This window comes from Salvia splendens, chromosome 12, assembly GCF_004379255.2.
Source record: "Salvia splendens isolate huo1 chromosome 12, SspV2, whole genome shotgun sequence".
Classification (NCBI taxonomy): domain Eukaryota; kingdom Viridiplantae; phylum Streptophyta; class Magnoliopsida; order Lamiales; family Lamiaceae; genus Salvia; species Salvia splendens.
Window position 1 is genome coordinate 16,106,792 of NC_056043.1, and position 20,990 is coordinate 16,127,781.

The following is a 20,990-nucleotide window of genomic DNA, read 5'->3' on the forward strand; positions in this document are numbered from 1 at the left end:
TGACATTAATTACCGTGAGACATTAATCTGCTACTTAACTATTCGATAGACTAAAATATTTCTTTTGGAAGTTAATTGAGTTTTCATATTAAATGTTGTCCTTTATTGATTCCCCTATTTCTTCCCCTCTTCTTAGTTCCTCCCCTAGTCGCGAGTTCGTCGTCTTTACTATCCTTGGTAAGGGCGGTCGTGACAGAGTGGTATCAGAGCTTCGTTCTTTCGCTCTGGACCGAGAGTCTTCTTTAAGATTAAGCCTAGATTAGTACCCCTAGACTAAAAGTGTCACGAAGGCTCAACATCCGAAGCATCACGCTCAACCAAAAGAAAATGAGGTATGTTTTAAGCTGTTGAAAGAATATGAAATCGATGATGAGATGATAAGGATGTGTTGGCAAGAGTATGCATGTGTATGAAGGTTATTTGTGAATATGATAATGTGATGGTATTATTATGTTGAAACATGAGCATGAGTGACATGATGTCATAAATAGGTGTTATGTGTGAAAGTACTACGACATAAGCATGCGAACATAGGAAGCTTTAAGATGATATCAAACTTGATGATACGTGACGAGCTTTAGATCTATTACAAACAACGAGATAAAAGATATTTTGAGGAAGTTGGTATAGAAAAAGAAGAATTATTTTGTTGTGTGGAGAAAAGAACAAGTTGGGAGTATCGAAAGATTTGCATGGTGTTTGGTATGAAAAAAAAGGGAAAAGGATTTTGAGGTTGATGTTTTGCAATGGTAATGACTAGTTGTGTTGGAGGAGTTTGATTGTGGAAAAATATTTATGTTGTGGAAAGTTGTTGGAAATTTTTGAAAAAAAAATATATCTTTTAACTTTAGATGAAAGCATGTTAGTTCTTTTTTTTTGTGAAATTGAGATCTTGAAGTGAACGAGAAGTATGATGTGGTTATATATAGTGATATACATTTATGCATGTTTAATTATGTAGTACGTGAATAATGATTTAAGTGATGGTTTGTGAACGTTGAAGTGTGAGGTATTTTATGAAAGTGCTGATAGAAGAAATTATGATGCTATGAACTTTGTATGCAAACATAGATGTTTGTTAGATCGAACAATATCGAACTTAGTTGTTACAACTGCGATATCACTTTTCCAAGTGATAAGACAAATGGAAATATGTGGTGCGAATTCGAACTTCATTGAAAAATTACAAATTCACTATTGTCTTCCTGAACGATAAGAATAAGGAGAATGCGAAGAGACATTACATACGATAATGAGCTCAAGAGGAGAAGGTGTGCAAATTGAAGAGAATTTCCGAATGTGAAAAAGTACGAGACAAGAGGAGATGCCAAATGATGTAATCGTACAATGGGGAGAGAGATCGTACCTGCGATCTGATAAGCTAAATCTATTCTTACGCGGCGATGCGACGCAAATGACTATTATTGCGTGGGCGCGAGTATAATTACAATGTTTTTAAGAGAATGGTTGCTATGACATGCAAGGAATATTATGAAGATATGGATTCCGACTATCATTAATAGTGGCAATGACACGATGAATCTCAGCGTGGAATCCACAGTTTCTTAGAGCGATGTTACCAGTTCCGGCTTGCGAAAGATGAACGAGGGAGTACGACTTTAATAGCTAGAACAAACTATTTTAATCAACAGTTCTTGCTTGGATTCTAAGGAGTTATTTTTCAGGACCTTTCAAATAACCGTGAGCCCTTGTCTATTCAACAGCTTATTTCACTCACTCTTTGCAAGTAAGGCATATTATTTATTTTCCTCGATTGAGTCATAACTCACTTTCAGTTCTTGGAAAGTGGTGTTGTCTTCATAACTTTGGACACTTGGAATGAATGTAGTCTTCTTTGACTTATTATTTATACAAACAATATTTTGACTTTGTGAGCCTTTGCTATTGAACTTCATTCCTAAGGCTGCTTGCAGTTAGGACGAAATTTCTGTTAAGAGGGGAAGGATGTAACAACCTGAATTTTTGGGACTTATTTTGTTTTATTAATGGGGATGTTGATTAGAAAAAAATTCATTTATGGAATTTTGTTTTCTATGTGATTGATTTAACGGTGTGAAATTAGTTGTTGTGAATTATGTGGAATAATGTGATTTATTTTTCCAATGTGTGAATTAAATTAAATGGGATCATGCATATTTGTTCTAGCCATTTTATTAAAATTTTCGGCCCTCCTATTTATTGGAATTAATATTTTCTCTCTTGGATTTAATTAATTGTTTTGGGATATTTATCCGAATTAAATCCAAACCAAATTATTCCTAAATTATTCTATAGGATTTTCGACCTTTGCCACATTCCTTGAAATTTTTGAAATCCCCCTATTATTTTATGAGGGGAATTATTTTGTAGATTTAATTGGTACTTTATTTATTTCCTTCCTTGAATTAAAATCCAATTAAATCTCTCAATATCCTATTTTAATTAGGATTTCACTCTTTCCTTCTTTGAGACCTTATTATTTTCGAACCCTCCTTTTCTTTAAAGGAATTAGTATTTTATTCCTATTTTGTGGGATCCCTTTTTTTTATCGAACACCTTCGCAGTGGAGGGTTGAGAAGGTCCCTCATCCCCTATATATCATCAAACCGAAGAGTTTATACACCACTATCCCAAAAGTGGACAGTCTCACAAAGGCGACAAACTACATTAAAAAAAACAAAAGAAAGGCTACTAAAAGTCCATCAAAACTAAAACTAAATACCATCTGGTCCAGTTGCATAAACCAGTGCTAGAATCAGCAAAAAGTCTCTTGCCCATCAACCCATCAGCAATAAGATAACCACCTGCCAGCTAATTATCAAGCCTACCCAGGCCATCTGTTTCGGCCCTCACAGCATCATTACTATACCAGCCCTGAGCTTTTTGTACTGCAGCCCCCAGATCTCGCTCCATCAGAAACGGAAGTTCGGCAGCCCTAACTGATCCAGTCTACAAAGCGCTTTCACTCGAGCTGGCGCTGAGTCCCTAGTGTAATACATTTTCATACCAGCCTGCATCTCCAAACCTGCAAGAAAATCTGCTGCCGTATTGCCTTCTCTAAAAATGTGGGAGATCTTCTAATCACAACCCTCCAGTTCCCTCCTCACTTTCGCCAAATCAACACAAATGTTAGCCGCCCCTAAGTGATCAGAGGTAAGCCATCGGACCACTGCACCCGCATCAGCTTCTATCCAGATTCTATTACCATATTGCTTAGCAAGAACCACACCAGTCAGTAGGGCCAAAACTTCAGCCTACAGCCCCGACCCAGCTTCAAAACCTGCAGAAAAGGCAACAAGAATCTCCCCCTCGCTATCTCTCACTACCCCTCCACCACCCGCCTTATGAGTAAGCTGCCTAAAAGATCCATCCACATTAATTTTTATCCACGACACGTCTGACGGCCTCCATTGTACCCTGCCCACCTTCCTCCTGCACACCTCCGCGACCATGCCAGTCATCACATCCAACCTAGGCCTACAATCTTCCCATTGATCAGGACCTAATAACTTGGCTAAAACCAAGTGCCTCAGTTTTATTGTAACACCCGTACCTTAAGTTAGAAATTTATCTTATGTAATGAAATAATGGATAAAATTATTTCAAAATGTTATGCCTCTCGATAGGTGTGATATGAAAAGAATATGGTTTATGTGTTTAACGTGGAAAAAGAATGTGTTTATGTTATTTTAAGTATGAACGATGGAGACTCGTTTAAGGTCTCGTTGAAAGATCGATGATGAAATTGCTATTCATTAGCAAGACGAATGTATTAAATAGAAGGAAATATATGGGCAACGACGCGCGTAAGCGAGGAACGGATGAATGGATATTATATTTGGAACAACACCAAATATAAATTTTGTACGATTTCTCGTACTTTAATTGGTATTTATGGGGAACGAGATAGCAAAATCTAATATAATGAAGACCCGTGAATTTTTAATGAACGAAGGAAAAATACAAAATTATAATGTATGAATTTATTTTGGACTTTTCAAAATAAATTCGAAGTCCAATTAAAAAAATAAATTAATCTTGGAGTCTAAATACTCTTTAAATCCACCAAGTAGTGGTTTCACTAATTTGGGCTCGTATTCTATTTCTTTAGCCCAATTGGAATTTAATTGTGGAAGCCCAAGTATTTTTTTTATTGGACCAAGCCCAAGTCTTTTTCCTTTTCTTTTCCTTTCTCTTTCTTTTCTTCTTCCTTCTTGCTTCATGGCCGACGGTTTTCATTTTTCCCCATGATCGATCGGTTTTCCCCACTTCCCCATCAATATCCACCCTCTAAGCCACCCTCTCACTTTCACTTTGCAAAGAAAAAAAGGGAGAAGAAGAAGAGAGAAGGAAAAGTGGCGAGAGAGAGAAGCCGAGAGAGGAAGCAAGAGGAGGAAATTTCACATCTTTGTTCATTCACCATCAATTCCAACCTTTTCTTTTAGGAGGTATAATCCATCTCCATCTCAATGCATGAGTCATTATTAGCTTTGTATGCATATAGCTTGACCTTCTTCCATAATCAACTAAGTAGAAACCGACGTAGAAATATTCGAATGATCGCCGCGCATAATCGAATCTAGGAAAGAACGAAACTTTATAACCATAACGTGTGTTGCGGGACGTTTCGGGGTGGTTTCGGAGGAGGAGAGGCCACCGCCGGCGACGGGCAGCGGCGGACAGCCGCTCGACGTCTCCCCGACGGCTGGCATCTCCATTTGCGACGGTAGACAACCACGGCTGGTGACGCGACGGCGAGGCAGCAGCCCCAGCCGCACGGCAGCGGCGACGTGGAGTGTCCTCCGCGGCAGCAGCTTCCGCCGGCGAGCAGCGAAGGCAGCGGCTTCCTCGGCGGCTCCAGCTGTGGCGGCAGGCGGCTCCAGCCGCGACGGTGGCGAGCCGGAGGGAGAACGACGGCGACGACAGTGGTGGTGGTCGGCTGTGTGTGTTTGCCGAGAGAAAGAGAGGGCGACGGTGAGAGAGAAAGAAGAGAGAGAGAGAGTGTGTTGGAGAAGATGATGAAAGTTGGGCCATGCTTTTTGGGCCATGTGTTTTTTTTTTTAATTTGGGCCTTGATTTAAATCTTTTAGTAGGGCCTTATAATTAAATTGGAAGACTTTTTTTATCGCGGACTCTTCTTTTAAGCGATGGGCTTCCTAATTAATTATCTTGAGGAATAAAGTGGCTAAGAAATTAATTCGCTTGGGCCGTTAATTAAAATTTAATCGGGAGAAATTATTTAATTAATTTTCCGTAAGTTCTTTTTATCGAGTGAATATTTTACCGAGGTTCGAGATAATTCTTTTTAAGGGTAAATAATTACGGAAAATCTAAGTAAGCGCTTAAATAATTTTTAGAAATTATTTTCGACGTTATGGAAAATGCGAGGAGCCAACGAAGGATAGAACGAGCGTAAGCGGCCGACCGGCGTCGCACGCGACGCCTTGGCGGCCGCCGAATAACCGAAAGTGCGCGGAAATCGAGAAAAAGAATTTTAAAAGAATTTAATTAGAGTGCATGCATTCTAATTATCGTTGTTATCGGGAATTGATATGAATTTTATGTGTTTTCCAAAAAGGTGGTTCGCACGCACGCTAAAAGTCGGAACGAGGAATTTTTACGGAAATCTTAAGCTTTTGAGTTGGGCTTTATTACTTAAATTCTTTGATTTAATTCAATATGTTTTCGGTGTTATAAGGATGTTTCTATAAGTATGTCATGCCGTGTTTATGCTTTGAAACTGCCTATCTGATTGTCTACTAGAATGATACTCTACTAGACTTTGATGGTTAACGAATTCGGGTCTAACTAGGGCTACGCCCTACTTAGACTAGTGCACTGATGGGGATCGTGAGCCGTCCCCTAGGTCGGCCGGTCCAGTGATCGAGATTGTGGTCACAGTCTCGTTTCACATGATGGTTCAGATATGGTATATGATGGGGGATGATGTTAGTCCGCGCGGACACTTTTTATGGAATTGAATATTTTTTGTGCTTCCCGGTTCTTCTTAAAGTAAAACCCGGGATTCACGCGATGATGGCTTGACATATCTTAACGATGAATGTTTTTCGGGCGTGAGTTCACTGGGTGCACCAAGTACTCAGCCCCTGCATATGTTTTCCCTATGTGCAGGTTGAGCGAGGTCGGGAGGCGGAGAATGTTGAGTGATGATTTCAAGAACTGGTCCGGTTATTATTATGTCTTCATACGTAGTAGTAACTATACTCTCAAATTGCTTCCGCTATCAAATGTCTAAGAAACTCTGTTATTTTCGTTATTGCCGAACTCTGCTATCGTTTACTTTGAGACTTGGGTTTTTGTTGAAACGTTGACCGGTTTAAATGAAACTTCATCCTTGTTTGTTAAGTCGTATTGCCTTGAATTGTATGTTTTCCCCCTTCTTCCCCGCTTCTTAAATCCCCCACGAGTCACGATTTCCCGTGCTTTCTATCCCTAGGAAGTGCGGTCGTGACAGAGTGGTATCAGAGCCGTGTTTTTCCTTCCGCTCTGGACCGAGAGTCGTTTATTCAATCTAGTCTAGACTCGTTTCGCTAGACTAAAAGAGTATTCGCTTAACACTCAACACTCCGTCTCACCGCGCTCAACACGAAAGAAGGCAAAAGTTGAAACGAAGCATAATAGAAGTGATAGAACGAATACGGCGCGGAAAGGCGCGAATTCCAAGGAATGATGAAATGACGAGACAAGGATAACCTTGTGAAACGCGATTGTGATAGATGGAAGGATAGACGAAGTTGCAAAAGTACCACGTTTATAAAATACGAAACATCTATCCTTAGATGATTTTTTTTTAAAAGAAAAGAATTGTTAAGACTTTTCCTTATGAAAATCGACAGGTATATGCGCGGTAGCATGTATGACGTTCTCTACGCGTTTTATTTCTTCCTACCTCGCTTATCCTTTTTCTACGATTGGTTGCTAAGGGAACTTACTTTTATGTAGATGGCGATCACGATCCACGCACCGCTAAGGGGAAGGTACGTCAAGAATGGATTGCGGGCGGTGGAGATGTACCGCGGCTTCGAGAGGGACGCGAGGGCCCCTTTGATATCTTATGTCGCCGATTACTTGACCTTATGGCGGGATGCCCATGGCTGTGGAGTGAGGCACTATGAGGGAATCAAGAGATTGATTGATGGACTACCGGCACCTTGGAATAGGTGGGCCGACGAGGTTTCACGGTCATACGTCTGGCATAAGCTTCCCGACTACAGCATGCAAGGGGACATGCATGGTTTTGTGAAGGTTCTCCTGGAAGCACTGGTCGATGCTCGTGATGGACCGCCACCCTATGCTCCTCCAAGGAAAGAGGCGTCTTCATCGAGCCGCAGTCCCTACAGCGGGGGCCGGTACGAGAGTGAGACGCCCCAACCAAACTGCCCTAAGAGGAGAAGGCTTGGGATGCGCACATCCGCACCTCCCGCGACGGAAGTTCTTGTGGTCGATGAGCATATCGACGACGCTACTGATGTGCGGGAGAGTGATGAGGAAGAGGAAGAAGATCCCCTTGAAGACGAGGAGGATCCCATGGAGGATGAGGAAGACCCCGAAGAAGAGCCCCTTGCGAGAGAGGTTGAAGTTGATAGCGAGGAAGGGGCGAATTATGAGAGAGCTCCCGAGGAGTAGTGTTCTTTTGCTGTTTTGTTAGTTTCGTATGTTTTGTTTTGACGAACTATGTAGTAGTTTCTTTTGACGTTTGTTTTCCTTCCCTGTTTCAAAGACCTTGTGGAAACACGTACTTGTTGGTTTTAAGATAATGAAGTTTTCGTTGTTTTATCGTTGTGTTCGTTTTTACCTCGTTGTGTATGGAAGGTTGTGTTATCGCTTTGGAAAGGTTGTGTGATGTGGTGATGGTAAAAGTTGGATTTCGTACTAACGCATGTGTTGAACAGAATGCCTCCCCGACGTGCCGCAGTTCACCACGAGAATGGGGCAAGCAACGAGACCCAAAGCAGTGTGGGTCCCGAAGGACAACCACCACCACCTCCACCACCGCCACAGCCGGAACGGAACATCGAGAAAGAGTTCCGAAAGGAACGTCCTCCCGTGTTCGATGGAATGGGAGATCCAACCAAGGCCGAGACCTGGATTCGGGCCATAGAACGCATCTTTAAGTTCTTGAGGTGCACTGACCAGGAGCGCCTATCGTGCGTGACTTATCAGCTCACCGGATCCGCAGAATTCTGGTGGGAGACGAAGCAACGGACAATGACGCAGGAACAGTTGGACACTCTGACGTGGGAAGACTTCAAGGAGGAACTGTATGACAAGTACATTCCAAGGAGCTACCGTAAGGCAAAGGAGGCCGAGTTCTACAATTTAAAGCAAGGGCGGATGACTGTGACAGAATATGACCGTGCCCTATGTGACATGTCTCGATATGCACCCGAGCAAGTAAACACCGACGAGAAGATGGCGGAGAAGTTTTGTGCCGGTCTGAGGCACGAAATCAGGATGGCGTTGGCGTGCCGTGGTAGACTCTCGTATGCCGAGTCTTTATCTCGTGCATTGGACGTGGAGGAAGCGATGCCACGGGAAAAGACGGTTACACCCACTACCCCAACACCGCCGACCTCACAGCAGAATTTCCGGGATAAGAGGAAATGGGACGGGAACCGCGCACCCTTCGACAACAAGAGGTTCCAGGGTACCCCAAACTCTTCCCAGGGAAAAGGGAAGCAAGCTGCTCCATTCCAAAGTGGAGATTTCCGTCAGAGAGCACCTCCTTGTGCCAAATGTCAGAAGAACCACATGGGAGAGTGCAGAGTCGGGACCAACGTGTGCTACAAGTATGGTGGAGTCGGACACTTCGCCAGGGAGTGCTCGAGCAATAACAATACTGGAGGTGGGGGAATGCCGAATGGACCTCGAGGAAATCCTACATCACCTCAGCAGCAGCAGCAGCGTCGTCAGCCATATCCGACTCAAGCTAGGGCCTATGCCTTGGGACGCAAGCAAGCGAAAGCCCCACAGGGAGAGCCAAAACAATAAAATCTGGCAGGTATGGGAACGTTACTTGACATGCCTGTTGCTGTTCTGTTTGATACGGGTGCGTCGCACTCTTTTATATCGCACTCCTGCGTGAATGCTTTAAGACTGCCTGTTGATGAACTTGAACATAAGATGAATGTGAACTCACCGGTAGGAGGCCTTGTAGAAATTTCACAATCTTGCTCGAACATAGAACTCACGGTGGGAGAACTTAGTTTAGTGGCGCACAACTTGCACGTTATGCCGATGGATAATGTCGACATTATTCTGGGAATGGACTGGCTAGCTGAAAACTATGCCACTATCCGATGTCAAGAGAGACAAATCTCGTTACAAACCCCGGGGAAGGAGCCCTCTACCTTCCACGGAGTTTCGATGAATCAACGAACTTGTGTGATATCGGCACTTCAAGCAACCACGATGATTAGAAAGGGGCGTCCGGCCTATCTTGTGTATCTGCAAGGACATGACAAGAAAGAGAGGAAGGTTGAAGATGTGGCAGTGGTACGTGAGTTTCCCGACGTATTTCCCGACGCGTTGGCAGGCCCTCCGCCTGACCGACAGTTGGAGTTTACTATCGATCTGGAACCGGGAGCCGCACCGGTATCGAAGGCACCATATAGGATGGCACCGAAGGAGTTGGAAGAACTCAAAATCCAGTTACAAGAACTACTGGACTTGGGTTTTATCCGACCGAGTGTATCACCGTGGGGAGCACCTGTGTTGTTTGTGAAGAAGAAAGACGGGACGCTGAGAATGTGCATAGACTATCGGGAATTGAACAAGTTGACTCTCAAGAACAAGTACCCTCTGCCGAGAATAGACGACCTGTTCGATCAACTCAGGGGAGCAGGAGTATTTTCGAAGATGGATTTAAGATCGGGATATCATCAATTGAGGGTACGAAGGGAGGATATACCCAAGACGGCATTCCGAACGAGGTACGGGCATTATGAGTTTGTAGTAATGCCGTTTGGACTGACGAATGCACCGGCGGTATTTATGGACTTAATGAATCGAGTATTCCATCCATACTTGGACAAGTTCGTCCTGGTGTTCATAGATGATGTGCTGGTTTACTCGAAGGATGAAAAAGAACATGAGGAGCACCTAAGGATCACGTTGGAAACACTACGAACGGAGAAGTTGTACGCCAAGTTCAGTAAGTGCGACTTCTGGCTAAAGGAAGTGAATTTTCTGGGGCATATTGTGACGGCCGAAGGGATTCGAGTTGACCCTGCAAAGGTTGAGGCTGTACAACAGTGGAAGGCGCCAAAGACCCCAAACGAGATTCGGAGTTTCCTTGGACTGGCAGGATACTACCGAAGATTTATTGAAGGATTTTCTAAAATCGCAAGGCCAATGACTCAACAATTGAAGAAGGGGACCAAGGTCAATTGGACACCGGAGTGTGAGGCTAGCTTCCAGTTGTTGAAAGAGAAATTGACCACCGCACCTGTTCTAGCCGTGCCGGAACCGGGAGTAGACTATGTGGTTTACACTGATGCATCGAAGATTGGACTGGGGTGTGTTCTGATGCAGAATGGTAAGGTGATTGCCTACGCTTCGCGGCAGTTGAGACCACACGAATTGAACTACCCTACTCATGACTTAGAACTAGCGGCTGTTGTGCACGCATTGAAGATTTGGTGGCACCATCTCTATGGAGTTCGGTGTGAGATTTTTACCGACCACAAGAGTCTGAAATACTTCTTTGAGCAGAAAGATTTGAACATGAGGCAACGCAGATGGCTCGAGCTAGTTAAGGATTATGACTGTGGTATCAACTATCATCCGGGTAAAGCAAACGTAGTGGCGGATGCTTTGAGCCGGAAGGCTCAACCGCAGTTGGCTACTTTTCTCACTCAGGAAGCAGAGTTGATTCGCGATTTTAGCAAGATGCAATTGGAGGTGGTAAGAGCTTCGGAGACTGTGAAGGGAAAGATTGCCACCTTGGTACTTGCATCCGACCTGCGGACAAGGATAATAGAAGGGCAACGGAATGACGAAAATCTGGAGAAAATTCGACTGAGGGTGAGGAAGGGCGAACAAGAAAAGTTTAGAGAAGAAGCTGATAATGCTCTTACATACGAGGGGAGACTATGTGTGCCAAGCGACGAAGGACTCCGAAATGAAATTTTGACCGAGGCACACGAGACTCCATACACCGCTCATCCTGGAAGTACAAAGATGTACCAGGACTTGAAGGGATCATTTTGGTGGGATGGAATGAAGAGGGACATAGCTTCGTTTGTAGAGAGATGTTTGGCGTGTCAACAAGTAAAGGCTCTACATCAACGACCCTATGGGAAGTTGCAACCGTTGGAGATTCCGGAGTGGAAATGGGAACATATCTCCATGGATTTTGTGACAGGACTACCAAAGACCCGACAAGGGAATACGGCCATTTGGGTGATTATAGACCGCCTCACCAAGAGTGCGCATTTTATACCTATCCCTATAACACATGGATCCGACAAGCTAGCTCGGATTTATGTGAAAGAAATCATTCGGCTACATGGAGTGCCAGTAACAATCACGTCAGACCGGGATACAAGGTTTACTTCAAGGTTTTGGATAAGTCTGCAACGAGAGCTTGGAACACGACTGAATTTTAGTACTGCCTTCCATCCACGAACCGATGGACAGTCCGAGAGAACGATTCAAACTCTCGAGGACATGTTGAGAGCCGTGGTTCTTGACCGAGGGGAAAATTGGGAAGTTGTACTACCGTTGATCGAGTTCGCCTATAACAATAGTTTCCAGGCGACGATAAATATGGCCCCGTATGAAGCATTGTATGGGAGGAAGTGTAGATCACCACTTTACTGGGATGAGGTGGGTGAAAGAAGAATACTCGGGCCGGATTCGGTCGAGGAGATGATAGAGATCGTGCGACAAATTCGACAAAGGATAAAGGAAGCTCAGGACCGACAGAAGTCGTATGCTGATGTCCGGCGTACGGATTTACAGTTCAATACGGGAGATAAGGTGTTTTTGAAGGTATCTCCGTCGAAGGGGATAACGAGGTTCGGTGTAAAGGGAAAGTTGAAGCCTCGATACGTAGGGCCTTATGAAATCCTTGAGAAGGTGGGACCCGTAGCGTATAGGTTGGCATTACCACCGAGTTTTGGGACGGTGCACAATGTTTTTCACGTGTCACAATTACGAAAGTACGTGTTCGATCCCAAACACGTGGTTCATCAAGAGGAAATGGTTTTGAATCCTGACTTGAGTTATGAGGAGAAGCCCGAAGCTATTCTGGACAGGAAGGTGCAAGAGTTGAGGAATAAATCGATCGCGTCCGTGAAAGTACTTTGGAAACACCATGGCCACGAGGAGGCTACTTGGGAACTCGAGGATAAAATGAAGGAGAAGTACCCGGAACTTTTCGTTGGAAATGAGTAAATTTCGGGACGAAATTTCTGTTAAGGTGGGTAGAATGTAACACCCGTACCTTAAGTTAGAAATTTATCTTATGTAATGAAATAATGGATAAAATTATTTCAAAATGTTATGCCTCTCGATAGGTGTGATATGAAAAGAATATGGTTTATGTGTTTAACGTGGAAAAAGAATGTGTTTATGTTATTTTAAGTATGAACGATGGAGACTCGTTTAAGGTCTCGTTGAAAGATCGATGATGAAATTGCTATTCATTAGCAAGACGAATGTATTAAATAGAAGGAAATATATGGGCAACGACGCGCGTAAGCGAGGAACGGATGAATGGATATTATATTTGGAACAACACCAAATATAAATTTTGTACGATTTCTCGTACTTTAATTGGTATTTATGGGGAACGAGATAGCAAAATCTAATATAATGAAGACCCGTGAATTTTTAATGAACGAAGGAAAAATACAAAATTATAATGTATGAATTTATTTTGGACTTTTCAAAATAAATTCGAAGTCCAATTAAAAAAATAAATTAATCTTGGAGTCTAAATACTCTTTAAATCCACCAAGTAGTGGTTTCACTAATTTGGGCTCGTATTCTATTTCTTTAGCCCAATTGGAATTTAATTGTGGAAGCCCAAGTATTTTTTTTTATTGGACCAAGCCCAAGTCTTTTTCCTTTTCTTTTCCTTTTTCTTTCTTTTCTTCTTCCTTCTTGCTTCATGGCCGACGGTTTTCATTTTTCCCCATGATCGATCGGTTTTCCCCACTTCCCCATCAATATCCACCCTCTAAGCCACCCTCTCACTTTCACTTTGCAAAGAAAAAAAGGGAGAAGAAGAAGAGAGAAGGAAAAGTGGCGAGAGAGAGAAGCCGAGAGAGGAAGCAAGAGGAGGAAATTTCACATCTTTGTTCATTCACCATCAAGTCCAACCTTTTCTTTTAGGAGGTATAATCCATCTCCATCTCAATGCATGAGTCATTATTAGCTTTGTATGCATATAGCTTGACCTTCTTCCATAATCAACTAAGTAGAAACCGACGTAGAAATATTCGAACGATCGCCGCGCATAATCGAATCTAGGAAAGAACGAAACTTTATAACCATAACGTGTGTTGCGGGACGTTTCGGGGTGGTTTCGGAGGAGGAGAGGCCACCGCCGGCGACGGGCAGCGGCGGACAGCCGCTCGACGTCTCCCCGACGGCTGGCATCTCCATTTGCGACGGTAGACAACCACGGCTGGTGACGCGACGGCGAGGCAGCAGCCCCAGCCGCACGGCAGCGGCGACGTGGAGTGTCCTCCGCGGCAGCAGCTTCCGCCGGCGAGCAGCGAAGGTAGCGGCTTCCTCGGCGGCTCCAGCTGTGGCGGCAGGCGGCTCCAGCCGCGACGGTGGCGAGCCGGAGGGAGAACGACGGCGACGACAGTGGTGGTGGTCGGCTGTGTGTGTTTGCCGAGAGAAAGAGAGGGCGACGGTGAGAGAGAAAGAAGAGAGAGAGAGAGTGTGTTGGAGAAGATGATGAAAGTTGGGCCATGCTTTTTGGGCCATGTGTTTTTTTTTTTTAATTTGGGCCTTGATTTAAATCTTTTAGTAGAACCTTATAATTAAATTGGAAGACTTTTTTTATCGCGGACTCTTCTTTTAAGCGATGGGCTTCCTAATTAATTATCTTGAGGAATAAAGTGGCTAAGAAATTAAATCGCTTGGGCCTTTAATTAAAATTTAATCGGGAGAAATTATTTAATTAATTTTCCGTAAGTTCTTTTTATCGAGTGAATATTTTTCCGAGGTTCGAGATAATTCTTTTTAAGGGTAAATAATTACGGAAAATCTAAGTAAGCGCTTAAATAATTTTTAGAAATTATTTTCGACGTTATGGAAAATGCGAGGAGCCAACGAAGGATAGAACGAGTGTAAGCGGCCGACCGGCGTCGCACGCGACGCCTTGGCGGCCGCCGAATAACCGAAAGTGCGCGGAAATCGAGAAAAAGAATTTTAAAAGAATTTAATTAGAGTGCATGCATTCTAATTATCGTTGTTATCGGGAATTGATATGAATTTTATGTGTTTTCCGAAAAGGTGGTTCGCACGCACGCTAAAAGTCGGAACGAGGAATTTTTACGGAAATCTTAAGCTTTTGAGGTGGGCTTTATTACTTAAATTCTTTGATTTAATTCAATATGTTTTCGGTGTTATAAGGATGTTTCTATAAGTAGGTCATGCCGTGTTTATGCTTTGAAACTGCCTATCTGATTGTCTACTAGAATGATACTCTACTAGACTTTGATGGTTAACGAATTCGGGTCTAACTAGGGCTACGCCCTACTTAGACTAGTGCACTGATGGGGATCGTGAGCCGTCCCCTAGGTCGGCCGGTCCAGTGATCGAGATTGTGGCCACAGTCTCGTTTCACATGATGGTTCAGATATGGTATATGATGGGGGATGATGTTAGTCCGCGCGGACACTTTTTATGGAATTGAATATTTTTTGTGCTTCCCGGTTCTTCTTAAAGTAAAACCCGGGATTCACGCGATGATGGCTTGACATATCTTAACGATGAATGTTTTTCGGGCGTGAGTTCACTGGGTGCACCAAGTACTCAGCCCCTGCATATGTTTTCCCTATGTGCAGGTTGAGCGAGGTCGGGAGGCGGAGAATGTTGAGTGATGATTTCAAGAACTGGTCCGGTTATTATTATGTCTTCATACGTAGTAGTAACTATACTCTCAAATTGCTTCCGCTATCAAATGTCTAAGAAACTCTGTTATTTTTGTTATTGCCGAACTCTGCTATCGTTTACTTTGAGACTTGGGTTTTTGTTGAAACGTTGACCGGTTTAAATGAAACTTCATCCTTGTTTGTTAAGTCGTATTGCCTTGAATTGTATGTTTTCCCCCTTCTTCCCCGCTTCTTAAATCCCCCACGAGTCACGATTTCCCGTGCTTTCTATCCCTAGGAAGTGCGGTCGTGACATTTATGTTAATCCTTTTGATCACATTTTCCACCTCAAAAACCTTATCTTTGTGCACATTTTCATTTCGCTCTGACCATATAAACCACATGATTAAACAAGGTAGAATCACAGACAAGTGAAGGCTCGATCCAAAACCGAGGTGCCTTTGCCACCACCTGACTCTCAGTTCTAAATTTTTCCCATCCTCCCCAAACGGGACCACTCGCGGGAACCACTCAGCAAAATGACTCCACACCTTCCTCGCCGCCTCACCATTAACAAACAAATGCAATCTCGATTCAATTTGAGCCTTCTCACAGCATCTACATTTAGAAGCAAGAGAATTCCCTCTCCATTGCATATTTGTGTCCACTGGATTTCTGTTAGCCAAGAGACGCCATAGGAACATGGATATCGACGGGCCAATACATTTTCCCCAGATCAGACCGTGAATCAAGCGCCTTTCACCTCTACTTATCACCAAGTTCCATGCAGACGCCAGAGAGAATTCCCCATTTCCTGTAAGTTGCTATCTTCCCTTATCTCTGCTCCCTCGATTGAAAGGGACTTCCAAAATCTTCTCAATAATTCCATTCGGCAACCCCGCCTCCTCTGCCGAAAACCACAGCTCCTCCTCGTTCCACCTATCCCCCAACCACTTGAGCTGATCAAGTTTGAAAAGAACTCAAAACCACTTGATTCAGTTAATTGAAAATATGACAGCAGGGACCAGAGGATAGATGACTTTGAGGAGGAAAGGAAGCTGCCAACCCACAAGCACAGAGGTACAGAGATGATCGACTGGGCAGAAAGTACTACTTCTCAATTCTTGGTGGAAATTGAAGCAAGTCAAGCTCCGATAAGCATGAAGCAAATAGGGACTCGATTGATCCACCACATCCTAGGAATTACAAAGTTTCAGGGAGTATCCTGCTTTATAACTTTTTCTTATTAATCCGTCTAAAAAAAGATAATAGTAAATAAATTGGCAGTATGTATAGCGGGAGAAACCCCACTATGCACACTTAGCTTGATCAAATGAATAAATGGTCGCTAGACAATTCTCGTTAATTTACGTACTCAGCTCAATAGATATGTGTGAGCAAAGTACTTGATCAAGTGAATTTCGAAAGTTGCCTACAACCTAGAATAAAGTTTTTATTTGTCTCTTGTTTTATTTTAAGAAAATTTCCAAACAAATTAATTTTTAGAAAAGGGTAAAGATATTTTCAAAATTTAAATGAAACTCAATCTTGAAGATCTTCTACCAGTGCTTCAGAAATCGTTTCATTTTTTCTACCTTATTTTTGTTAGGATTGGTATACTGAAAAGCATATTTCGAGCATGTTGCTCGGATAGAATTGCTTGTATATAATAAATTCTATAATCCACTTTTAACCCAAGGCAAGAAGAAATAATTTTATCGCATTGGTGTTTGCTTATGCATTTATAAGATGTTTCTTAAACATTTAAATATATAAGAAGCAAACAAGTCTAATTCTTTTGCAATAGTAGACTGGTCGTGAACGACGTTCACAGAAGATGATGCAGTCGGTTCTTTATAGAAGAGAAACAGAATTTCTCAACCTAGATAGGCTTTGGCTACCTGTCGTGAAAGGTTGCAGTGTCAGTCCGCATATTTCCTTACCTTAGGACTTAAACGACACTGGTGTGGTATAGCACTGAAGGATCTAACAGTTGAGAAAAGTCTTTCTTTCTATTTACTGACATACAAGGTCTCAGTGATTGTTATTTCTTAATCATTGTTGACATAACATTGAGTATACGATATTGATTATGCACTACTTTGATTTATCAAATGGTGCAATTTTTCACAATCCCAAAATCCTGATATCTTGGGTAGTGGTGATCAATGTCTAGAGATGCTAGTGTTGTTATTGCAATGAATCGTGTGCTGGGTGAGTCCAGTTTGATAATATCCTCAAAAGGTGTTCGAAAAAGGTTTTATTATTCAGAAACCCGGCCGGTTGGAATTATTTCAGAATAATAAATAAAGATTTTGAACTAGACAACTCTTGGAAAAAATATTATTAAAGTCAAATAGCAGACTTAAATTAATTAATGGATATTTATATCTTAAACACGGGAAATAATAAATTAAAGATATAAAGCCCGAATTACTCGTAATTTGGGATTGGACGGGCAGTCAATATTATTATACTATAGTGGATGATAATAATATTCTGTTTGGACTTGCATTAAATTGGGGCTCAATTTAATTAGTAAAAAAGTCCAACAGGGTTGACCCAAGTCCAACCTCCATAGATCCCTAATTTGACCCATTATAACTCAATATATAAGGATATTAGAAAGAGATTAAGAATTAATTTTATTCATAATTTTCGTTCTCTCTTAGGGAGTGGACGGTTTTTTTTCAGTTCTCCCGATTTGAAATTTCATCTCCTTTCTAATCAAGCTCTTTTTTATTCTGACAACCTTTGCTCACCCAAAGGTCAAATTCTGAGTTTGGGATACAAATTAGAAGATTCATGGTTGAGTATGAAGAACATCACGTGGAGAAGACGCAAGCAATCGTCGATTCTTTGGAGTCAGATCGGTATTAGAGCCAATTTTTAGTTCTGATTATGTTGATTAATTTCATGTTATGTCAATTTCATAATTATGTGTTTTCGTTGCTTATTATATGTTTTATAATAGGCATAGTTCGAAAACCCAAGATGAAAGAGAAAAACGTATTTTTCTATGTTTGATCGTGGATCGCTTAGTTGCACAATTTGGGAGATTCAAATCTCGGTTATTTTTTTTTAAATATGTGATTTGGAGTTCTCTCATCGTTACTTGTACATACAGTATGTAATGATTACATATGTTTCCACATTGCAATCATTTTTTCGTGCTTCTTGTTACGTGGAGTGAATTGCGGTGATATCCGCAAGAATTCATTTTGAATGATTCAATTCAGTTTTTGAATTGCGTGAATGTAGTAATTTATTTACCTAATGTTTTTGGTTAGCAATCATTACGTGATTTTGTAGTGTATGCCTTGATTAATTATTGTTCAATTCGTACGTGATTTTGTATCACGACGTTGGTGAATTGCTGCATTCAAAATCTCGGTGTTATCCGCTCGGCTGTGTAACCGTGAATTGAAGCAAGACTCGGTGTTATCCACATGGCTGTGTAACCGTGAATTGAAGCAAGCCGCAGCGGTGGCGGTTCGAGTGGGAGCTCTTTGTGGGCAGTTCCCGGGCGCAGAAGACGGTCGGCAATCGGAGCAGGCTGTTGTGACAGCAGCTGCGACACATAGGCAGCAACGACGGAGCAGTGCTGGAAGCTGCGATGAAGACGCCGCGACAGTGATGATGACGCAGCAGCAGCAGCGTCGCTGTCCGGCAGGCTGTGTCAGTGGATTTCCGATTGACGCCGGCGAAGAAGCTGCGGAGCGATGGGTGGAGACGAGCAGCAGCGGCTGTGGGCTCAGTGGGAGTGCAGCGGCCTTGAATTAGGGTATTTTTCCCTATGCGCGACGCTCGCACGGGTGGAACCTGCGCGACGTCGCATCGCTTCGTCTCGCGACTTCACTTTCCAAATTTTGATTAGGGTTTCCAAATCCATGGATTCATGGAAATAGTTCAAGATATGATTTAGAATAAGATTTTAATATATTTTTAATTGGATTATCTAAAATTTAATTTTTAATTAAATTATGGATTAATTGGATATGTATCCTTATTTTATGAATTAGATAGATTAAATTCTAGATAAATCCTAGATAAATTCGGATGATAATAATTAATTTTTATGTCGTATGGATTTATATTGATTTAATTCTATGTCTAGATAGACTAAGATAAATTTTAATTATGTTTATTTATATCTTGTAGATATTGATAGGTTTATATCTATCTAGAATATATCTTAGTAGATTTGGATAATTAAAATCCATGTTTATCTTTTATCTTGTGGATATTTGTAGAATTAATCCTATTTAGAAAATATCCTAGTAGATTTAGATAATTAAGTTTATCTGTATCTTATAGATATTGATAGATTTAAATCTATCGAGAATATATCTTAGAAGATTTAGATAATTGTTAATCCAGTTTTGTAATTAACTTTTGGGTTTAAGATAGATTTTGTTCTATCTAGTTAAATCCTAGTTGAATTAATAAATATTGATTCTAGTTTATCCTATATTTATGGATATAAATAGTTTTATTTCTCTTTAGAAAATATCCTAAATAAATTTGGATAAAGATAATACAAGATAATCAATATCTAATTAGATTTTGATTAAATTAATTTTATCAACAATAAATCCGAATAGTTATGATATATTCTAGTTTTTTATTCTAAATAATCCAAGTTTTTTTTTAAATCATGGAATGATTGAATTTTATCTTTATCTTATGGATTTGGAGAAATTTGTTTTTATCCTGAAATATCATGGTATGATTTAGATAATGATAATCCATGTCAGTCTTATCTTGAATTTAGGATTTGATTTTATTTATATAAAATCTAGAATATCTTAATTGGATTTAGATAGATTAAATTCTGCCTAGGTAAATCCTAAATTAATTTGGATAATCATTATCCAAGATAAACTTATCAAATCTGAAATTCTTATTTTGGATAAGATAAGAAATTAATTATTTAATTAAATCTCCCTAGATTTATTAAATAATTTCAATAATTATCTAGTGTGATTAATTACCGAGAATTAAATGGATTTATTTATTTATTTGGTGATTATTTGTTATAAGTGGATTATATGTCTTATCTGCTTATGTGATAATTATGCAAAAACCATGTTCAAAATGACTAAGTGATAATTACAATAGTGCGCTGTATATGGTCTCCATAAATTGGTCTATATGAAGCAGTTTCTAATATTATTGCTACCCACCTTAGTGGGAGTAATAATCCTACGAAATAACAAGTTCATAAGATTATATTTCTTAATAGTAAATTGTTAAAACTACAAGCGTGTTTCTAATATTATCGCGACCTACCCTAGTGGGAGCCATAATCTTGTTAAATTGCAAGTTCATATGTTTAAACATATTTATAAGATAGCTATGGAATTTTGTTAGTGGCGCACGACCTTCCCTAGAAGGAGTATCAAAACAGATATGAAATTCTTAGATGCAAATATTTATGGTAAAAGCTTAGCCAATATTTGGCGGCCATGCCACCTTAGTGGTATCTGGACTATTCGTCGATATTGTGACCAGGAAATTGTTGGAATCTGAATTTGTATGACCTCCCTAGAGGCGTACTTATTTTGGTTTTGGTAGTTGCGAGATACATAAATTGTTTTGTGGTTGTTTGCAATTATGTAACAAGCATAACATGTGATAAATAATTTTATTCTTCTTAGCCAAAATTCTTAATAATGTCTACGAACCTTAAGGAAATCAAACTCGAAGGCCAAAATTATGTAGACTGGAAATGTAAATGGATAAGATTCTCATTGCTGAAAACTTAAAGTTTGTATTCACCAATTCATGTCCTCCATTTCCTTGACAAAATTCTATAAAGAAAGTTCAAGAATCCATTTCATGCATGTACTTGACCAGTTCTTTGAGATAGAAGGTCAAACTACTTTCTTTTAAGTAGTAAGACATGTCTTG